Here is a 21,327-nt window from a genome sequence, read left to right as displayed (position 1 = left end):
GGGAGATACATGCAAATTATACACACTTCAATAGTTGAACTTGCATTTGTCAGATTAGATTAAGCACTAATATTTTCACACTTTTGTCTGAATGCATATTAAACGTTAAATATAAATGGTTTATAAAGTATTGCACTCCTTTAACATCCCGTCTACCAAACGTTTTATCTTCAAGATTGTGCACGACCAATGTCAGATGTGCTTAGTCTGTGCCATCGTAAAGGTTCAAACGTATACATAGGAAACGATTCACGAAAACGGAAATGATTAAGGAGGAGATTTACCTGTACAATGAACAGAAAAAGACATCCTTTTGCAACAGGCGGGAATTTCCAAAAATACCGTATTAGGAGTTCATGAAATGCAAACTCTTCAAGATGTGCTCTCATTGTGATTTAGCGCACATTATTTCTGAAGGACATGAATGATTTGATGCTCTCTTTGCAGATAAAAGAAACTTCCATAATATTGAAAGAGATAGCCAATAAATAAAACATGTACAAAATGTTTAGTACCAAGAACAAAATGTCAAACGTTTTCTTCGAGGACAGAAATGATATTCTATCAATGGTAAGTTTGTCGAGTTCCATCATCAGTGTTATAATAAGAGATATGACAAAGAACCCGAACATTTATTGAATGACCAGATAAGGAAAAGGAACGGAACGATCTTTTTGATTAGATAAGGAAACAAAAACAAAAAGAAAAAAGAAACGCTCATTTTGATTTATCTATCATTTTCTTTAAAAATATTCTCAAGAGGCTGCAAGTCGTATTTCTATCGGTTGTGTGGCTCCTTTAGCCTGGGACGATTGTATTGAGGGAACTTTATTTCTCACCGTCGCAATTCTATTGTGATTCCAGGGAGATATCAAAATATATTTCGTGGATGCAATGCTCTTTCAGATTTTGACGAGTGGTTTTTAGAGAATCGACGTCTCCTGTCGCGAAAAAGAGGTTATCGTTATGTGAACATGAACTGTGGCCAATACGCTTCAATCAGTGCTCACAAGTCCCGTGGATACAATGGACAATTGCTTTTGAAAAATCATTTAACACGCTTTACTGTCGAAGATTTATACGGATAAACTCAAAAAGTACGCCAGGGTTTAGAATGTCAAAGACTCTAAATGATAGCAATGAGTCAGCACGATACTTTGCTTGGAGGACGGAATATAGCTTCCGGATTGATGTACCAGGTCAACGAATCGACTGAGGATACCAATTGCTTAAATGTTACTAAATATGGCAGTCAGATGTATAGAGTACAGGGTCAGTCGACGAGTAAGTCATTGACATTCTGAAATTGAATTAGGAAGCTAGTGGCTATCTTTCCTGGTGTTCTGCTCCATGATGAAAAGACCATACATTCATATTCCTTTAGAAGGTTATTATTTTCACTCCCCGACAAGTACAATCGGGTAAATCAGTAATAAAGTAGGTGGACATATTTAGACTAAACGCATGATCCAATATAATCCGTACTAAATGTCCCCTGCTGTGATGTCACAGTGAAAGCTTCCCGTGCTAATAATCACATTACCTATATATTAACGATTAGACTAGATGATTTAATTTAAGATGAGTAAATGAGCATACATGACCTATATGAATGTTATTATACATTATCACAGCGAGGTACCATACGCGTACCGTCCTCAAGCATTAAAATGTTATAGAGTTTCAAGTTAAAAAGATCGTTCTGACTAGAATCTTTCAGCGCCAAAGTTGAATTCGACACATGAATATTGTGATAAACCCACTGGTTATCGGTTGAATAAGTTTGAGTGCAATGGTGTTCCTTGTAAAAAAAAAATAGTGATATGTAACCTGCGTCATTAGCAATGAGCCAAGATCTTGACTGTCTAGAATGGAGACGATTGCCGTTCGTGTGCCCATTCACTAATGTCATGCAACCACTCCAGACATGTAAAAATGTGCGTGTGTGTGTGTGTGTGTGTGCATGTGTGTGTGTGTGTGTGTGTGAGAGAGAGAGAGAGAGAGAGAGAGAGAGAGAGAGGTGGATTTGTCTACCTGAGGCAAGCAGACAAAGTATGGTGATGGTGTTTTTGGTTGCAGTGAGAAACTTCGTGAATGAGAGCATAGACATGCAACTAACTAACCTTTTAATTGCCAGATGGTCTCCAAGTTCTCATAGCAAAAATCTTTATATAAATAATTACGTTAAATGACGAGAGGATCCCTGCTTAGCCTTTGGAGCTGTAATAATGCTTTTACGAAACTCTGCAAGGATTCAAGTGAAATGCAAAGAACAATAACATCACTTACACCATGAAACGAATACCGCTGATATCTGAATGCCATAAAAAAAACTGTTTGAAGAAGCTTATAGCATACTTGGAAAGACAGGTTTTACAACACATGTCAAGACTATTTTACTAACACATACATTTTGCTATTATACGAGTTCTGTAGTCAGTTGTACGTGGAAATCTGTGTGAGAAAGTCTACGATACTTTTCGAGACTTAGTGGATTATCAACTGCTTTTAAAGTAATGAATTAAACATGGTAATACGATTCCTTTGAAATGTGGATGACTTGTCGTGTGTGTGTGTGTGTTTGTGTGTGTGTGTGTGTGTGTGAATGTGTGTGTTATTTCGATTTTCTTGTACCGCTTGTACTGGCATAAACTTTGTTGCAAATTTACAACCAGTCCATCCACATACATAGTATCCAAACCTTTTTCCACAAAAATCACATTGTATTAACAGTGATGCGATAGGTAATGAATAAAACTTCTCTACCCTGAGTGAAGACGAAATTTAGTTTCACTTTATCTACCCTTCATGTTTTCCAAGAAGGCTGCGGCTGGTTCGATAGACCAACAGATTTATAAATGGAATGATGCAAGTGACTGGAAATGTTTGTCATTTGCTATGCTATTTACATGTGACATTCATAAAATGTTGCGAATTTTCTTGCACTGTTATCTATATTAATTTGCATTGTTTGTTAGTTCTTTGTTTTTTTTCAATTGTTCAATTTTTTAATTATATGCTATTGTTATGTAACATTGTATATTGCACTTATTCCTTTACGAAATCAAGTTTATTTTCCACCTGACCTGAATGATTGATTGTTTTTATTTTGTTTTGTAAACAGATAATTGATAGCTAAAATGGTCTCTCTGTGTATGAGTTTAATATGATGATCATTATTAATAGAAGTTAATGTGTTTATGTGGGTCTTGGTCTAGTTTATTGGAATTCCCCATTAATTTATCTGGTATGCCTAACGTTGTCCAAGTTATATACTATACGTTTAATAATAGACTTTCTAATAATAAAAAACATTTCATCTTGTAAACATTACAAATGAGTCAGTTAAAGGACTATAGAATCTTATCACCATAAAAATTATTCATTCGTGCTTAAAATCTAGCAGAATCAATTTGTGTTATTGTTGTGTCCACAATTTATTTTTTAAAATTGTTCAATTCAAGTGAATTTTCTCTGAAAATATATTGTGCTCATTAAAATATAATATTCTTGGACAGAGACATTCACTGGGATTTAAAATGAATTCAGAACGTAAATTATATTACTGTGCTTCAACAAGATACTATTGGTACAACACCACAATACAGGTCGCCTAAGGCACATGAACCCTTCAGCGTTGGACTTCAATTTGGAATTTCACTAAAGTTATTCAGAACTTTAAAATATTAGGACTTGTGTCTGTTATTCTGGGATTATTTTAGAAATTAATTCGCAATACCGTAAGTTTCTTTTATTCATATTCATTTTGTATGCAGGAGAAATTCATTATTTGTTGGATTTTACAAACTTGTTGCTTTTTGCTCTTTTCTGTTTCTGATCTTGAGAGCGTAGGCATATAGCAGTACCGTAAAAATATTTTAGACTTTTATAACATGTCTTATGTTTTGATTATTGTACCAAAAAGTGACAAAATTAGTCAATAGTTATGGCTGAATCCATCGTTTCCGAACAGATTGACAATTGCTCACATCATTACAGTTGGTACGCGGTGTATATTTGCAATCCTGTAAGATATTCGGAAAAGAAAATCAATGAGAGTCGTTTTCTTTTGTAGAAGGGATTCTCCCGAAGACGATGGGAGTGTATCTTTTTCTAGTTACATTCGTCTAAAGAAATAAATGTTTGGTTTACACGATAAGGATATCATGGAAATACTTATAACATTTAAATTACTTTAAAATAATTGCAAGACAATAAAACACAACACACCATCATGTCAATTGTATAGTGTTATTGGTTAAACATTAGGAATACCACTTGCATATTTGCTTATCGATTCATTGCCTACTATTTCAGACTATTTGAAGTTTCATACATATTTATTTGATCAATGGAATCAAGAAGTAAGGCCAGTCATTTAAGTCACTCCCCTTTTCTCGTCTACCAAAAGGCAAATTAAACAATAATAGAAAACATGATTCACTTCTTTCAATTCTGAAAGTACTCAGCAATAACTTTTAATCTCACCCTCTTACGAATTTAAACGTGCACTTATAACGGCATTCGCGAACAAATAAATGCAAACGTGCCTCCAAATTTATTTCATTCCGCTTTCAAAAAAGCGTTACCATTTATAACTTTGACAAAACGTTCGTTAGTGCACGAAAATGTCCACATTCCTCATTTAACAAAGTTGTTATATTTATTCTTTGTAAAAACAAAAAGTATCTAAGATGTAATTAGGTTTTCTTCGTTTAAATATTCAAACAAAGAAACAACTCATCTTGAATGAAGATGGAAGTGGGTCCCTAGGGGATTGAATTATTCGTTCGTTCCTGAAATTGAATTATAATACTGGAACTAAAAGCTAAATCCTTTTCAAAACAATTAATCCCCGAAACAAACGAACTAAGTGAACCTGAAATCACACTCCACATCATCTTCTCATAAGAAGTAATCAAAACGGAAAGCTATCCTTTCCTCATATATGTTTACTTATTAGTGATGCGAGACAAACCTGATTTAGGAAAAGTGTTTTCCGAATATAATGACTAGATATATATGGAGACTTGGGAAATGACACGTACCATTCAAAATGGCGGGGAAACAGTTATAGGATCATACTCGGAATTAGCATGAGAATGGCACTCGGCGGTCATGCTAGTAATTAACGTGGGTGACGTGATGTGATTTATAGGGTCAAACTATCCTTAGGATCCATTGGATTTATATGGTCCAAAAGTTTTATAAGGCAACATACACAAACAAACAAAAGCTTCTACAACATGAAGACAAAAATATGGAGGCAAGAGTATAAGAGTATATCATTTTGAGGCAAGTGAGCGGCCTTGAAAGGAGCTATTGGGGATTGTTAAGCAAAGTTAATTAACATATTAATTAACATTGCACCGGTCTTCTTCTCTTCCTTAAATTTCTTCTGACAGCGGGTCCTTAAATCAAGACTCTCTTCAGAAAACTTTGCCTTTCCGCATACATCATTCTCTTCCAAGTAGCTGTTTATATTATCATCGCGATTGTCCATGATGATTTCACATACACGGGTATTCCAAGCTGAACAGCAGCCTAAAATGAGGAAAGAAAACTCAACGTAAATGCACATCTTGTCATGAAAAAGGTGAATTCAGGCGGCTAGCTAATTTTAGTTTTAGTGTAAGGACGGATCGATGATGACTGACATGTTACACCAAACCAAAGGCGCGTTACAAAATTCAGTCAGAGTTAGGTGTCTATCTTCCAATCAGAAGAGAGCAACGTGTGACGTAACATGCATTATATATCTGCGCCAGACTTGTGCAGTATATAGCTGTGACGTAGTTTGAGCGTGGATGAAACTTAGAAGATGACGTATTGGGGTTCGCCTGCGGCGGATGCGAGGAGTGATGACATTAGGACTACCAAAACAAACTCGGTTGAACTTCCAGAAGAGAGCGATTTTAACTGGAATTTGGCCGATTTTCTTTCCTCTTCACAAGAACTTGTACCGGTACCAAGGCCTTCACCATTCCCACTCTTTCCCTCGGGTTGATTCTTTTGAACACAGGCAGAAAGAAAAGTTGAAGAGATTTTTGCAATAGCATAAAGAAGCTGAATACCTCTTTCTCATTCAACAGCAAGAACAAGAACAAAAACAAAACAAACGAGAAGAAGACGAAAATACAAAGTGGCAAGGAGAGAAGAAGGACGGTGAAAGTCAAACGGTAATATTGCTACTAGACATTTTGGCGGAGCCAAGGTATCTGAGACAAATTAATCAGACTTCTTTAACTCGATCAAAGAGAAAAAGGCCCTCCCGAGCCCAAGATTCCAACCCAGTCGCCACAACCCTTACGACGACTATCTCCAAAAATCCAACAGCGATCGAAAATGCATCCAAGAACCTATCGTTTTTTTTTTTTATTACGTGAAAAAAATCTTTCGAGGACCTAATACGCTTTCCGACTTCGCCCATTGTATTTTAGATCCTATCTACAAACACGTGGAGCAAAGAGGACATTTAACGTTTTTGGAGACAACATGGTATGTCACGTGGTGGCTCACAATTCTTCCGCATGCGATGGAACGTTTCTTTTGAAATCCTATTCAGAACAAGGAACCAAATGTAACCAAGTCACCATTAACGGAGCCATAATCATCTAGATGAAAGTAGGACACGTATATTTTGAAGACTCTTTGAGTTATATGGCCATGCATTTGAGCCAAATACCAAAAACGTTTGGAATAACAGAAACAGCCAATGGATATTTCCGCACTTTTCCACTAAATACGCAGTCTGGCCGCATTTGCCTGACGTCCACTACTATGACACAGAAAACATGCGTACCTAGCAACAAAAAGCCTTCTACGCTTGATACCGCTCTCACTATTCGGACCACTTCGACTTTCACAAAGAAATCTTAAAATATTGTCGATCCGACGTGGACATTGTACGTCGTTGCTGTGGAAAATTTCGAGAACTGTTTTCGGAGCACGGAGGGATCGATCCGTTGAGGGAAGCTGCACAGGCGCAAAAGTTTTCTCCTTAGTGTAACGCAACCGATTCATGCCCTGGAACGCCCTAGCGGTCATTCGCCCTCAAACTACGGAGTTAACCAGACGACGATGCGCCACCAAAGCTGTGTGCTGGTTCTATTACTCTAAAAAGAAGACAATGGATTAACATGCCAGAAACGGAAGGGGCGAAAATAAAAGACTATTAGAAAATATTCGGTGGATGGATGGGATTTAGAAGGCTATAAGATCGTTTACGAATTTAATGGATGCTTATTTCACGGATACCCTACCTGTTACCCTTAGCGATATACGAGAAACGAATTCTTACAGTAGACCATGGAAGAATTGTACGATAACACCGCGAAAAAATACAGTTAAACTTGAAAAGACGAAGCTCTGTAAACACCAATTTTGTATTCGAGTTTTCAGTTGTTTTTTCGGGTTTTCCAAGCTTGACGAGATGAGAATGATTAACATGGGGTATGACCTAATAATTAGGTGATGCCATATAGTTAAGTAACTGATGTCTGACGTTTGACTATAGTAAGTGAAGAAATAACGTTGATTTACAGTATTCCAGCTTCAGAACACCCTTCACAGTTTCTCTTGGGCTGATCAATATTACGATGCAAAATATTAATATAGCCAATATCAAATAAATTACTGAAAATTCACTTCCAGAACAAGTATAAGCATATTTGTAATCATTCTAGTCAAGAAAGACCATTGCAAAAATAAGGACGTTATGTATCACTTATTTCGTTGCTTTTTTAACTCATGCAGTTAATTATTTATGAATTGAACAATTTTTAAACGTTCATAAAAGAGATTGTTTCTTTTTTGTACGGTCATTTTGCTCTAAAGTGAAATAGTTATGTCTTAAATATAATGGCATTGTTGTTTTTTCAAATGTAATTCATTATGTTACTATTTGCTTCGTTTATTTTGGTTTATCGGCTACGTAGTTTATTAATTAATCGTTAGTTTATGTTGGTTCGTTGGATATAGAGTTGTTACTATTTCTTTGCTTCATTAGTTTTTGCTGGTTTGTTGCATACGTAGTTTCTTTGCTCTTTCTTTTGCCAGTTTATGATTCTTTTGTTAGATACGGAGTTTATTATTTTATTCTTTGCTTCCTTAGTTTATAATCTTAGTGTTAGTTATAATAAGCTTTCTTCAGTTATTTACTTGAAAGAGAGAGAGAATTAGAGCGGTAGGAAAGCAGAACATTAAAGCATGTTCTTAAAACCAGATAAAGTCTTTTCTTTTCTTGACTGTTCTTCGTTTCTAAGTTCTCTGTAATATACACTTTATCCATTACAATATATTAAGAACTTACGACTCGACCATTTAACTATTTGCCACACAACGTTAGTGAAGAGCTGTTACCCTAACATTACAGTAATGAATAGAATCTTTGAATTCGAACTATTTACAAAGAAACCGCTCTTTAGCAACATAACAGAGTGGCTCTTTATTTATGCAATTCTCTCCGGCCACACGCAGGTAACATATGGTTATGTAATTTAAATGGGCCTTTAGAAAAGAAATAAAACGTGTTAAACATAATAGAAGAAATGCAAGTAATGGTTCAAATATTATAATTGGAAATAAACAAAAGAAATCACGAAACAATATTTGTATTAAGTGACTACGATAAACAAAATTGATAAAGGTAAACAAAAATCTATGTACAAGATGATGTAAATAACAATTGTCCGTACACGATCAGGTAAACATCAATCTCTGTACGGTAAACAACGAAATCTGTACACTATCAGGTAAACGGGAATTTCCGTACATGATCAGGCAAACATCAATCTCTGTACACGGTTATGTAAACAACGAAATCTGTACACTATCAGGTAAACAGGACGTTCCGTACATGATCAGGTTTCAGATAGAAAAATCGTATACGAATAACGGTTGTGGAGTATACGAACGAAGGCATATGAAAAACGCGTTGGTACTGTGTAATATGAACAGCAATCAATAATTAGATGAATTATAATTTAGGACATTATTCTATTTATAAAAGCGTAATCAACTGAATCAACTGACAGATAACGAAGATCTCTGGAATCATGTCAGAATGAAGCTTTAGCAACATATTAGGTTAACAATAATTAAATGACTTCAAAAGGTTTCCTCTTTCATCTTGAATAAAGAGAGAAAACCAGTGTCCTTATCACTGTACGCTCTTTTAATGGTCCTTATCACTGTATGCTCTTTTAATGGTCATTTTCTATGTGCGCACTTGTCATGACCCTTGTCAATGTACGGTCATTAATGGTCCTTATTACTGTACACTTTTTAATGGTACTGATACGCTTTATTAATTGATAGCACTTGCATTATAGTGATAATAGACTCTTTCCTTTACCCGTTGCTTCCGAAAATAATGCAAAACAACATAGTCGTGAACAAAGTATATGTGTTTGAAAACGAAAAAGGAGTTTTGTTTTCTAAAATTATGTTAACTAATTCAGCTGAAGCCTGTATAACCATTTAAGGCAGAAAATGTATTTTGGCATCAGACAGAGGGAAGATTCATCTATTTAGATAACGCAGTGTTTGCTAAATACTGTACAGATAATAGCAATTATTATAAAATGTGATTAGTCATTTGGTATGAAAGGTGTGTAAACAGATATCATTTGATTTACCGGTGCGTATGAAAGGCGTGAGGGGCCCGAGTGGCCGAGTGGTCTAAAGCGCTCTTCGTTACGGATCACTGCCATCTCACCTCTGTCTGCGGCGGTTCGAGTCTAAGATTCAGCCAATGTGGGGATGTGAGAAAGCTTGCCAGTAGCTTCTCGTGGGTCGGTGGTTCTTTCCGGGGTTTTCCGGGTTCTTCCTCCACCATTAATACTGGCCGCCATGTATAACCTATCGTCCTGAAAAATGGCGTTAAACCCCACAAGAACAACAATGAAAGGCGTGTAGGAGTATAAAATGCGTTTTCCTAGTGAGTATGAAAGGCGTGTAGGAGTATATAATGCGTTTTCCTAGTGAGTATGAAAGGCGTGTCGGACTACATAATGCGATTAACTAGTTAGTATGAATTGCGTGTCGGACTTTATACTGCAATTACCTAACATGTATGAAAGATGTGCAGGAGTATATAATGCGATAACCAGTGAGTATGAAAACCATGTAGGAGTATATCATGCGATAACCAGTGAGTATGAAAACCGTGTAGGAGTATATCATGCGATAACCAGTGAGTATGAAAACCATGTAGGAGTATATCATGCGATAACCAGTGAGTATGAAAACCATGTAGGAGTATATCATGCGATAACCAGTGAGTATGAAAACCATGCAGGAGTATATCATGCGATCACCTAACAAGTATGAAAGGCGTGTATCAGAAAAACACACAAATGAATGATTGACTTATGGTAACAATTAAATAAGAATGGATTAAAACAGAATATCAAATAGATATGTGAAGAGTAAAAGGCAAACATTCAAAATTATATATGTCTTGTGTTTATGAGTTTGGAAAAAGACTAAAGCTTATTGACACAGGCACAAATCACATATTATTGACAAGCTGGAAGCGCCTCGAGAAGTTACTATATAATTCACCACAAGATGACTAATTGCGATCCAAAGGATCTCATGTTAAAGGAAGATGAACACGTCTGATTTACTCTCACCTTATCTACATTGCCCTCATTTTGTACGAACTAGTTCAAACAGAGCTCAGATATTCTGCGAAATAAACGACAAAATAAATTCAATCAGACATATTCATAAGAAGAGAAACGTTACTATTTCTCGACTGCATTCAACTCTGAAGTAGAAGAATTAAGGGGACAATACTCGCATGAATACTATCTTTATATGCACAGATTTTAACTTTTGATTGTACATTATGAAAAGAAGTGTTTTCGTGTGTGTGTGTGTGTGTGCGTGCGTGCGTGCGTGAGAAAGAGAGAGAGAGAGAGAGAGAGAGAGAGAGAGAGAGAAGGGTGGATAAAGGTAAATGAATACATTCGGACAGCATTGGTACTAGGGTGCGGGAGGTCGCGGGTTCAGCCATTTGTAAGGACGATGTGACTGGGTGGGACACGATGCTACATGTCTGCGGCATGATGCCCCAGTGCTAAAAGGGCCCCGAGTGGCCTAGTGGTCTAAAACACTCTCCGTTACGGATCACTGTCATCTCACCTCTTTCTGCGTGGGTTCGAGTCTCGGATTGATCCAAAGTGGGTATGTGAGAAAGCTTGCCAGTAGCTTCTCGTGGGTCGGTGGTTCTTTCCGGGGTTTTCCCGGGTTCTTCCTCCACCATTAATACTGACCGCCATGTATAGCCTATCGTGTGCTGAAAAATGGCGTTAAACCCAGAAGAACAACAAAGCCCGGATGCTAGACATCACTACGAACTGCCACACTGCAGACACCGTAACGATATGACTGAAATATTGTTAAAGCTACGCTAACAATTCAAATCACACACACATAAACATGAAGGTGGACGTTACAATCGCTACTTTGATTGCTTTGTGTTTGAATCATTGTGGAAAGGCATTTCTGCTTCACGAATATATTCGTATCTAATTAATAGAAACTGAGTTTCATGCAGAGAGAGTCTCAATAAATGATCTACAGAAAACAAATTAAAACAAGTTACAAGATTACAACGGTCCATGATTGTTCTGTCGACTGAAAAAAGTCCCAAGGAGATTTTATATAATACCAATCCCACTCTCCACCACCTCTTAACGTGATCATCTGAGATACGTTAAATGTTTTCAGCTTTATTGTTTTGATAACAGTTCGTCAAATATATTCAAACTGTTATTGCACATGAACATTTAATTCTCTGCAAAGAACTCTACGTAAAGAGACTAAATTAACACCCGTCTTGAGCACGGTTACCATAAACACAAGAAAACAAACCCCAGTATGGTGATATTCTACCCAACGGTTTAAGATCATCTGGAAAAAAGAACAGACAGACTAACAGACAGATGGAATATAACAATAGTTAGGACAATTTTTTGTTTTTGAAGCATGGAACTGATAATTGTATTTTTGCTTCGACCTTTCATCGTTAATCTCCCCCATGTCAGTTTACACTTCAAAGGGGCAGCATTCCGACTCACTGACATTGACCGAGGTATCTTAACACGATCCTTAGAAAGTAAACATTTGAGCTACCAACCCTAACCACTTGGCAGGAACTTATGTCCACTTATCATTTTTTCAAAGGGAAATTGTTACGCACTGTCATTCACAGATTCCGAGCTGTCTAAATCTGATGAAAGGAATTATCAGGGACCGCTGTTTACGATTGGGCAGGATAAATTAGGGCGTACACTTTAGAGCCATCAGACCTTAAAGTGACGACCTTAGTCGAAATTCTTTAGTCTAAAGGAGTCTCGACTCCGTGTATAGCATTAAGAGATTAGTGCTTTCCTCGTGAAACAACAAAGGGACCAGGTGGTCGTCTTGTAAAAAGAGATACAGGTTTAGTGCTAGGACGCACAAGTTCTGAAAGAGAGCAGCAATAAGTTACGCATTTTTAGTTTCACGTAATATACTATTATTTGACTGTTTGCTTTATGCAAATGTGTTTGCTTTGATTAGGTTTCTATATTATGTATCGTCTATTCAATTCATGGAAATGTGTTGATGCTAGAGATGTTATGCAATTTATTTTATTCAATTTCATGGAAAGTGTTGATGTTAGAGCCATTATGCAATTTATTTTATTCAAGTTCATGGAAAGTGTTGATGCTACAATTGTTATGCAATTTACCTTTTAATTTTATAGTTATTAGTTCCATGGCAGAATTGATTGCATGCTATCCAAATGTTCATATGTGTAGAATTTCATAGGGTTAAATGAAATAACTTCCTTTGTTTGTTAGGACGATACAGATTATCGTGAGGCTATGATACTTACCTAATTATATCTGATTTTGTAATGTTTGAATAATCTTGCATGTTAACGATTGCTTTGAGTTACAATTTGTGAATTTCATGAATTTGTATGCAGTAACATGTAAAATAATACGGTAATATTTGATAGATGCTCACGTGGTAATTTAAGACTTGCCGATGGAAGCGTAGTCAATGTCCTAAAATACTAAGTCAGAATTTACGCAGTGTGTGGATATCAACATGCTCTGAATAACGTAAGTGAATTTATGTACCTCTAGAGAGTGGGGTATACAGAATTAAGCGGTAATTTTGTCCTTTAAGGAACAGCTTCCTGAGAGAAAGACGGGACTGTCTGAAGACAGATGTCCGGGGAAAGAAAGAAGGACGAGGTCAGAAGAGAAGGACCAGGAAGTCCATGAAGGGGAAAAGCACAGAGCTTAGGAAGGATGAACTAGGAGACATTTACATACGGTCAAAGGGAAGGAAGGTGATGCACATCAATCGTGGACATTGTGCTCTGTTCATCTCTCGTTTTAATGATGATGAAATGAATCCAAATTGGACACACCTGTTAAATTCTATTGATATAAACTAACTTGAGTTGGAATTGCCGTTATTAATTTGTTCTGATTAAATTTGTTATTTTCTTGCCAAAAGGGAGCTCGTATTGTTTGATTTCTTCTCAGTATTCTTGCTCATCAGTTCTCTGTTGAAATTCCATTATTCTTTCCCTTCTGCCGGGCTATAATATTGAGGAAGGTCATCCGCTAGAAACGTCAGGAAAACCCAATTAACCACCCCTCTTACTAAGAGGGCCACGTTACACTTAGCTTGAACCATTTCAAATAGTTTTTGTTTTATTAAAAGTCCACGTGGTTCGATCTCTTAAAACATTAAAAGATCTGTCGTTATTAAGCGCTAGAATCCGTCTATATTAGTCTAAAACATCCAGTTCATTTGAGCAGTATGCAAACAAGGGCATTATAGTTTTTTTAGATAGGAGTTAGTTTCGTTCAGAGTTTCGGGGGGTGGGGTGATAAATACAATTTGTTTCTCTTGATTGCTCCCTCCAACGCGATTCGATTAGAACTGATTCGTACCTTGAGGGCGCCATTAGGCTTTATTTTTTCACTCTGACCTGGTCATTATATGGCACTTTTACTTGCAAAATGCTTAAGTTTATCCAATGCGGTGGCCCCGTGTAGTCCAAAACGAATAGCTCCGGGAGGATGATTTTTCCGGGTAACCAGTCAATACACCTAAATGTTGTTCTTCGACTTGAGAATTTACTCATTTGTCCACTTGTGCAGATATGATTATATATATATATATATATATATATATATATATATATATATATATATATATATATATATATATATATATATATATATATATATATATATATAGTCTAAAGATAATTTTGTTTCAACCTTTATGAAAATTTTAGAATTATCTCAACTTTGCCGATATTATCAATAGTAGTAGTAGTAGTAGCAGTAGAGCAGTAGTAATAGCGGAAATTGTCAGTCGCACATCTTTAAAGGTATGTAGATATTTCAACTTTATCTACCAATGACAACTATTTTAATGTTCTATCGTGTTTTTAGAAGTATTGTAAGAAAGATGATGGGAAATATCGACCTGAATTTAATGGAACATCGATCGAATGAGGAAACAAATGGTCAACATTTTAGGGACAGCATAGGTCTTTAGCGAGTACGTAAACTGGTAAGATTCATTTTATTTTAAGTAGGACTTGGAGTCTCATTTGTAAGAACACGTATAAGACGAGTTGCTCCTTATGTGACGATAATATGTTGAGAACAACCTTTGTAACGAACTGGAGTATGTTAGTGTACTAGAATAATAAGTACGGTAGCTTTCAAAATAATTATATCGTGTTTAAAGATATCACGAAAAATTTAATTGAAAATTCCTGCGCGAATCTGCGGAATTAAATATGATTTTGCAGTTTGTGAACTTTTTGGCAAGTGAAACCAATACGCATAGACAGCACAAGTGCTGTATCGCGTGATTGAGATGTCTGAGTTCTGTATTTGACATTCCTGTTTTGGGAGTCAAATGAATTAGATTTGAAAAGAGTCGCTAAGTCAACATCGATAAAGACATACTTTCTTCAATTATTAAAGCTAATATTATATTTTTAAATATAATTAAATATTTACATTATAAAGATATGCAGAAAACGTGTCTATTTCAGCCAATTAAACGTTCATTTTTACGAAAATATGACTCCATTTCCTCATCACAATGTCGTATTATGTTACCTCATCTCATGAGCTGATCATATCACTTTTCCAATTTTTAGGTACGCTTCATTCTAACGTTACAAGGAAAAGTAAAATTTTTACCACACCCTCGTTTGGCGGATACCTCAATGAGCACGTGAGAGGCTTCGTTGAATGAGAATTAGTTCATCATAGAATTTTACATTCGGGCACACATCGGACTGCTGTATATGCATTCAAAACCCGTCAACGTTTTGCATATATTTTATTGCTAGTGCTAAGTGTTTTCTTGACTTCGTAGACAATTTATCTTGTTAATGTTTATTATCAAGAAGCTAAGTGTGTGGTAATGATGTTTAGCATCGACATTGATGCAATAAACCAGAACTTGCCTTGAGAATCCTTATATTTAAAATATTTTTTTTAATAATTATTCTTATTAGTAATATTATTATTGATATCATAATTATTATTATTATTATTATTATTATTATTATTATTATTATTATTATTATTATTATTATGTATAGTATTACAATTATAATGAATGCATATTACACAAAGAATTGTTTTCCTTTATACGGCATTTTCAACTGCTTATATGCACGGAATCTATTCCTGGAAGGTAATACTCCTTTTGGGGGAAGGGGTGGGCTGTAATGAGTTTTTAAAAAAAACCTAGATATCATCGATTTTTAAAATAAAAGTGGCGGTTAGGAACACAAATTGTGAAGTGCTGTCTGATAATAATTAAGTTGTTGAGCTAGTGTTAAAAAGGGAAAGTTTATTTAAATCACCCATATAAAGATTATTCTGTCCATACGGAGCTCATAATACACTGAAAACAAAAAAGTGATCAGTTATTCCATGTCAATAGATAGACAATCAAGGACATATATAACTTGGACAGGTCCATATGATTTCAATAGATAGTACGCTTATATATCGATAATCTTGACAGGTCCATTTAATTTCAATACGTATTACGCAGAGACATTGACAAGACATTTAAGTATGTCAATTGGCAGAATTTATTCATGTAGATAACCAAAATTAATAGTCATTGAGCCACGTCTTGGTTCCATTTTGAGTGAATAAATGAATTTGGTGTGTTTATCTTGGCTGTCTCTTGAAATTTAAGTTAAAATAATATATCTCGGGATTTCTTTTGTCGTTCTTTTGTGTTAAAAATATCATCGTTGTTGTTGTTCTTGTTCAACTTGTTATTGATCTTGTTATTCTTCTTCTTCTTCTTCTTATTATTATTATTATTAGTGTTATCTTGAATAATGTACACATCAGAGAGGCACGTTTAATTGAATAATCATTTTCTTTTTTTTTATTAAAGATTACGAATCCCTCTCTCTCTCTCTCTCTCTCTCTCTCACACACAAACACACAGACACACACACACACACACAAGACATTTTGGTATAAAGATACATACATACAATCGTGTTGCTGCATCATGTGAGATATACGTTTAGGTTTCTATCTTTCGTGTCACTTCATTTTTCCTTTTCTTTCTAGCTGTGACGTCTGTAAAGGATAGATATAACTTACCTTGATCTTTATAAAGGATAGATACAAGTTACCTTGATATATCTGTAAAGGATATATTTAATTTACCCTGATATATGTAAAGGATAGATATAAGTTACCCTGATATCTGTAAAGGAAAGTGTTAAATTACCCTGACATCAGTTACCCTGCTACATGTAAGGGATTGGTATAAATTTCCTTGATAGCCCTTGATTTCTGTGAAGGAGATATATAAGTTACCTTGATGTCCGTGGGAATTGGCATATGTTACATTGATATAAGTAGGGAATTGATATATATTACCTTGATATCTGCGAAGGATAAATAAATGTTGCTGTAACATCTGCATCTCTTATTGTTTTACTTTGTGTCATTTTCTTTCGTTTTTGTTTCGTCTGCATTTCCTTTTTATATCAAAATTTGCATATGCCTCAGGGAACATTTGTCTCTAGATGTAAAGGTAAATTCGACATTGCACTCATCTCAATGAAGAGGCTGCAGTGAGAACATCTCAAGTATCTGCTCAACCTACTGGCATCTTGATACGCCCATTTTTGAACCTCTTCCTCCTTTCTCACTCTTCGTTTTGTTAAACACATCAAGCTAAATAATTTACTTCTGTCAAGCACATGCTACATTGAACACCTTCTCCACACATATCTGTTAAATCAGCCTTCAACGTTACTTATTGTTTTCATAGTTTGGTTTCTATCTTACATTCGATTCCTGTACTCTATCTTCTGTATTAATTTTTATATTAGTGGAAGAGGGTCCCGTCGAAGATTCAAATGCTAACAGGACGACCTCGTTTTCTATATAGAATACAAGGGATAATACTGTATGTTTGGAAGCAAACCATCAATCATTGCTATCATAACATTTTATTACAAGGCAGAAATTTTCCACAGTTTTTATTTAGCACATTGTTTCTGCGTATATTTCTAGAGAGCAATAGTCAGGTAGAAGAATCGAATAACTGGATTTACGAAATTATTTATGGTAATATGGCCTAGGAAATATTCTGTATAAATGTGTGGTGGAGGGGTTAATGGTGGTGGTATTTGGTGTTAGGAAATAATGTTCTGCAATCACAAATTTCTGGGTGCACTTTTGATGTAAAAGTAACTTAATGGTACGCCTCGTGATAAAGTATTATATTTTGCGTAACAATATTCAGGGATGAATGGACTCTCCATGCAATGTGAATTTTAATAATATCTCACCCCCACCCCATGATATATTGATCTCTTTCTTACTTCAAGGAAATTGCCTGTACATTTATTTATTCATTTATTTTAAATACGATGAATTTCTATAACTTTTAAATATTACGTAGCTAAACAACCGGACCTTTCATATTATGACCTAATTTAAATTGATCAATGAGATTTCTCACAATTCATCTATCTGCAATGTTTGTCACTCATTTTTATAATTAATTAACTTTTCACCAAGAATATAGTATTTTTTTATCAATCAAATTAGCTGGCGTTGCCGTCAATGAAGAAGAAAAATATATGTAGACATGGCTTACAGATTCGTTCAACATCGGGATTAATTTTCAGACAGAAATGATATTGGAATATTCATCCATACGTTTTAGAAAAAGCTTGTGTGAACCATTTGTGTAAACTTTCTGCTTTTATTTTGGTTTGGTTTTTATTTTAGGGGTGGGGTACAGCTATGCTGCAACTGTAAGCTACCCATCTATAAACGGAAATATTATATTATGAGCGACATACGCAACGTAAATAAGTAGTGAGCAAAAATCCGAATGTATCATACATTCTTTTGTGTTTAAACTGGATGCATAACATGTAAACGTTGTAAAGGCAGCTTGCCCGATAGCGTATCCTGTGCGCTAGCTTTTCAGTTATTGATTTCATTGATTTCAGTGAGGAGTTAATGATTTAAAATGCAAAAGCTAATTTTTTGTTGTTTCTTTCTTTGTTATTTTACTAAGAACGCATATAACTAACATAAAATTGTGATAATAAACCATATCCGGTAAGTACGAGCTGACACTAATACAAAATAATAGGCGTATGGGTCATTTCTAGTACAAGATAAGATACACTATGTGTTTGTACAATATTAAAAATAGCTTTCGAAACGTGCCACATTAATAATAATTTGCTAGAGGTATGCTACGTTGAAAGCAGATATACAAACATGTTCAGCACTTGGCATTTAAAAATATTTTGTTAGCTTAAGACAATGTTCGAAATTTGTGAAAATTAGGTATACAGAATAATCTTAACAGCTTTCTAGATCGTCCTATTATTGCTGGCAAGCTAGTTTCCAATCTTCTTTGAATTGAGATATTTATATACAGTACTAAAATCACTTTTATGATATATTCTTTGGTAAAATTAAGTTATTTATGCAGGAAGATTCCTGTCTTTCCAAACATCTAAAATAGGGTCTCACCTGTGCATTCTGTCACCGTCATTCGGTGTACTTTTGTTGTTTCTAGTATTTAAAGTATCTCAATGTAAGATGGCATTTTGTTTATGCATCAATGTAAGTAAGTAAGCAGGTAATTCCGTCTATTTGATAAGTCATGAAAAATTTAATTTTAATCGTCATGGTCATGATTTGTGCCATTTCAATATGTGTGTCTCTTTATATTGAATTATTACATCAATATATGTTATAACGATATGTAAAATTGAATCAGTTAAGCTTAGAATTGGTTTTGGTTATTTTTGCCTAGTTATTGGAAACATAGAAAACTAGAGTATTCATCTCCATCTGAATAGGGTGTATATCACATTACCTTGATGAAAAAACAAAACGTTTAACTCTGTAGGTTCATTAAAGTGTCAAAAGCTAATTTAAAAAATACGAAAAAAGGCTTTCATAAAAAATCTAATTTTGCAAGAATTCAGGCGAATAAGCATGATTCAACAGCATCTTTAGAAACATAATTAAATTTGTCAAAACTGTTCGTCATTGTCACGTGCCATCAGTAGCAAATAAATAATGGTTAGCTATATAAAGGTTATATATGTAGCAGTTTTGAATGAGCTATTTCCTGCAAAGCAAGCTTTGTGTGTAAGTCAGTTTGAAATGAAGCTGTTGTTACGTTTTTAGGCTCTAACAAACAGCAACTAAAGAAAGAGTGAAAACAACAAGCTTTGAAAAATGTTACAAATAATTTGTTTCCCTGGAAACACTGCAAAAATGAAAAAAGAAAGTACTTACGGTTTTAAGAATCAAATCCAATATAATCCAAGAATAATCCACAAATTAAATTTTAGAAGTCCTAGTAATGAAATATTCTAATGAATTCAAGCTCGAGTCCCGAGGATTAATCCAAAATGGAAGGCGATGACGTCTAATGTAGCTTTATTGTACAGTTTTGTGTACAGTTCTTTTTTGATCCACAAACAATATTCCGGTGTTTGAATTTCCGGATAAAACTTAAATATATGCCTTTGTCGAAGAATTCTCTATGAGCACTCAAATATTTCCAGGAAAAGTAATTAATGTTTTAGAATCAAAAAAATTTGATTAAAAATTTAAATATACCCCAAACTGGTCAAAAATACACACTTTCCAGTGTAAAACCCCAACTAATGAATTTCTCTATAGACATTAGTATAAAACCTGAATACTGCGCAATTTCGGAAAACCCAGAATTGGGAAATAGAGGCTGTTTACATATACAATCACGTATTCCCAGTATGACCTTAATAAAAATCAATCGTTTAAATCCAAGAATAAAATTTAAAAAAAAAGTTTTTCACTTGCCTCAGTGAATACTGAATCGAGGTCGGGAACTAAGTCAAAAATAGAAACAGTGTTTATATTATTAGGTGTTTATGGAAAGAGTCAGGTTAAACAGACGTTTCCGGAAAATATCAATTTCTTAGTAAACAAAATTACATTACTTTGAAATGTAATTAAAATAAAAAGATTTTAAAACTTACAAACAATTTAATTAAATCAAATATAAATTAAATCAAATATACGTAACATAGTCCATCGCTTTAAATATTGTCCACAAGAAGCAAAACGCATGCATGCCCTGATTGTTACTAGTTTTGATTGCTTATTCCTTAACAACCGTCACGTTTTCCGCCTTGGAACTAAAACCTATTTGATTGAGGTAATACATACCGATCTGTCTTATTGAAAAAAAAAATAAAAATAAAATACGAACAAGAGATCCCGAAGGATAAACGTTCTTATATATATATATATATATATATATATATATATATATATATATATATATATATATATATATATATATATATATATATATATATATATATATATATATATATATATATATATATATATATATCTATATATATATATATATATATATATATATATATATATATATATATATATATATATATATATATATATATATATATATATATATATATATATATATATATATATATATATATATATATATATGTATGTTTGTATGTATGTATGTATGTATGTATGTATGTATGTATCATATCTTTATGACGCACAAATTCTTTCTACAATAAGCAAAATTAACAACGCATATGTTGACCTAAGAGGACTAGCACTTTTTGCTGCTGTATTATATGGCGAGGAATTTAATTTGCATGTTATCTTTCAAAGTCTGGTTGGCGTCCTCAAGTCCATTGTCATTGCATGAGTCTTGCGTATA

The 21,327-nt window shown here is 34.4% G+C and overlaps 1 long non-coding RNA gene across 1 annotated transcript in view; it reads left to right on the top strand.

Moving 5' to 3' along the window:
• Positions 1-13,477, top strand: part of LOC149773254 (uncharacterized) — an 85,178-nt gene extending 71,701 nt beyond the window's left edge. Inside the window, exon 2 of the long non-coding RNA XR_016417436.1 lies at positions 13,192-13,477. This is a non-coding gene — a long non-coding RNA (uncharacterized LOC149773254). The remainder of the gene's footprint in view (positions 1-13,191) is intronic.
• The last annotated feature ends 7,850 nt before the right edge of the window (positions 13,478-21,327 follow it).

Source organism: Sinohyriopsis cumingii, unplaced genomic scaffold, assembly GCF_028554795.1.
Source record: "Sinohyriopsis cumingii isolate HCF-2022 unplaced genomic scaffold, ASM2855479v2 utg000741l, whole genome shotgun sequence".
NCBI lineage: Eukaryota > Metazoa > Mollusca > Bivalvia > Unionida > Unionidae > Sinohyriopsis > Sinohyriopsis cumingii.
The sequence above is the reverse complement of the archived record's forward strand: the minus strand, read 5'-3'. Positions and strand labels throughout refer to the sequence as shown.